Consider the following 2,770-nt stretch of genomic DNA (forward strand, 5'->3'; position numbering starts at 1 on the left):
GATGTACAAGAATGCCGTCGATTTCTTGACGTTAATTTTGTATCCTGCTACTTTGCCAAATTCATTTATTAAGTCTAATAGATTTTTGATGGAGTCTTTAGGGTTTTCTATGTACAATATCATGTCATCTGCAAATAATGACAGTTTCACTTCCTCCTTTCCAATTTGGATCCCTTTTATTTTTTCTTCATGTCTGATTGCTGTGGCTAAGACTTCCAGTACAATGTTAAATAAGAGTGGCGAAAGTGGACATCCCTGTCTTGTTCCTGTTCTTAATGGAAATGTTTTTAGTTTCTGTCCATTGAGTATGATGTTGGAAGTAGGTCTTTCATATATGGCCTTTATTATGTCGAGATATGATCCCTCTATTCCTACATTGCTGAGCGTTTTTATCAGAAATGGATGCTGGATTTTGTCGAAAAATATGGAGCGCTTCACGAATTTGCGTGTCATCCTTGCGCAGGGGCCATGCTAATCTTCTCTGTATCGTTCCAATTTGAGTATATGTGCTGCCGAAGCGAGCACCCACCTCTTATTCTTGTACAGGCTTCTGGTTTTGCCCATATTTTTGCCCCTAAAAAAACCAAAAGGAGACAGTTTTTAATTGAAGTATAGCATACTAACAGAAGTGTGCAAACTATAAGTGTGCAGCAGCTCAAGGATTTCTACAAAGTAAATATGCCTGTGTAACTACCAGTCAGATCAAGAAATAGAATATTGCCAGGACCCTCACAGTCTCTCTTGTGCTTCATGCCAGTCTTTACTGAACCTCAAATGTAAGCACTTTTCTGATTTTTTTTTTTACCATAAATTAGCCAATTTTTAAAACTCTCATAAGCTGTATCTAGCCTCTTTGGTTTAACATTCTCTGTGTTAGACTCATTCATGTTATTAGCAGTAACAGTGGTTTGTTGATTTTCACTGCTGTATAGTATTCCACTGTATGACTACATCCATTATTTATCCTTTTCTACTACTGATAGACATTTGAATTGTTTCCATTTTTGGCCACAAAGAACATGTTGCTATGAACATTCTTGTAGATGTCCTTCAGTTACTATATATATACATTTGTATTAGGTATATATCTAAAAGTAGCATTTCTGGATTATAGAGTATGTGAATATTTAGCATCAAGCAACACTGTCAAATACTGTTCTAAATTGATTGGGCCAATTTATACTCCCATCAATAGTATATGAAAGTTCCTGTTGGTCTGCATTGTCACCATTACTTGTCCATTTCTACTTTTAAGTTTTAGCCTCTTTGGTGACTGTGTAGTAATACCTCATGGAGGTACATGACATTGAATTTTATTTTTTTATATATCTGTCTACACTTCTGAACACTGATTTCCTTGAGGCCATAAAATGATGTCTTATTCAGCACTGCCTATCAAAATATGCAGTGCCTAGTACACCCGAGGTGCTAAGGATGTGTTTATTGAATGAACAGACTGTTGGGGAAGTAATAAGGAGCTGAGAAGTCTCCCTAATGCTAACATCAGTTTTTTAGGTAAGTGATTATATACCTTGCCTAAATTTAAGTTAAGTCCTTGGGTGTCCACCTGCGGCTAGTATTATTCTTCTGGTATGTTCTTAAGGACTCACTAGCTAGGAATGTATATACCAGAGCTGTGATAATTCTAATTATAAACTTAAAATTGTGAAATTGAAATATAATCATATTTCTCCTACTTTCTAGCAAAATCATGTCTAAACCACCCGAAGCAGGTAAGAAGCTAACTCCTGTTTAATGATACTCAGAGATGCAAATAAAACCCACAGTGAGATGCCATTTCTTATTGAGATACAGTCACAAGAATGGCCATAATAAAAGAGACAGATAGTAACAAGTGTTGGTGAGGGTGTGAAGAAATTGGAAGCCTCATACACAGCTGATAGGAGATTAAAATGGTATAACTGCTTTGGAAAACAGTTTGGTAGAGGCTCAAAAAGTTAAACATAGAGTTACCATATGACCCAGAATTCTGCTCTAGGTATATACATAGAGAGCTGAAAACATATGTTCACACAAAAACTTATACATGAATATCCACAGCAGCATTATTAATAATAACCAAAAGGTGGAAATAACCTAAAAGTCTATCAGCTGATGAATGGATAAACAAACTCGTATAGACATACAATGGAACAGTATTCTGCCATAAAAAGGATTGAAATACATACTACAACATGGATGAACCTTGAAAATATTATGCTAAGGGAAATAAGCTAGATACAAAGACCACATATAATATGGTCCCATCTATAGAAAATGTCCAGAATAGGAAAATCCATAGAGACAGAAACTAAATTAGTGGTAGCCAGGAGCTGAGGAAAGGAGTAAATGGGGAGAGACTGTTAATGGGTACATGCTAATTTGAGGAAGTGATAAAAATGTACTAAAATTAGACAGTGGTGACTGATGGTTGTATTACTTTGTGAATATACTAAAAACCACTGAACTGTACACTTTAAAAGGGTGAATTTTATGGTATGTAAATTATATCTCAATAAAGCTGTTATACAACAAATTGAACTAAATCTTACTCTTTTTTTTTTTGCATTTATCTTCAGATAGAGCAGGAGGGAGAGAGGGGGGAAGAGAGAGAGAGAAACATTGACGTGAGAAAGAGACATCGAGTGGCCGCCAACCAGGGAGGAGACAAACTGCAACCGAGGCACACGTCCTCAGCGGGAACCGAACCCGGGATTCTCTGGAAACCGGCCAGGGCTAAATCTCACTTTTTAAAATAATTTACTTAAAA

The 2,770-nt window shown here is 36.2% G+C and overlaps 1 non-coding gene across 1 annotated transcript; it reads right to left on the reverse strand.

The window, feature by feature from the left end:
- Positions 1-418: 418 nt before the first annotated feature.
- LOC118629220 lies at positions 419-525 on the reverse strand. The gene has a single exon (XR_004959441.1). It is a non-coding gene; the product is annotated as a U6 spliceosomal RNA (small nuclear RNA).
- Positions 526-2,770: the final 2,245 nt, after the last annotated feature.

The sequence above is a fragment of the Molossus molossus genome, unplaced genomic scaffold, assembly GCF_014108415.1.
Source record: "Molossus molossus isolate mMolMol1 unplaced genomic scaffold, mMolMol1.p scaffold_m16_p_13, whole genome shotgun sequence".
In the NCBI taxonomy this organism is placed as follows: Eukaryota; Metazoa; Chordata; class Mammalia; order Chiroptera; family Molossidae; genus Molossus; species Molossus molossus.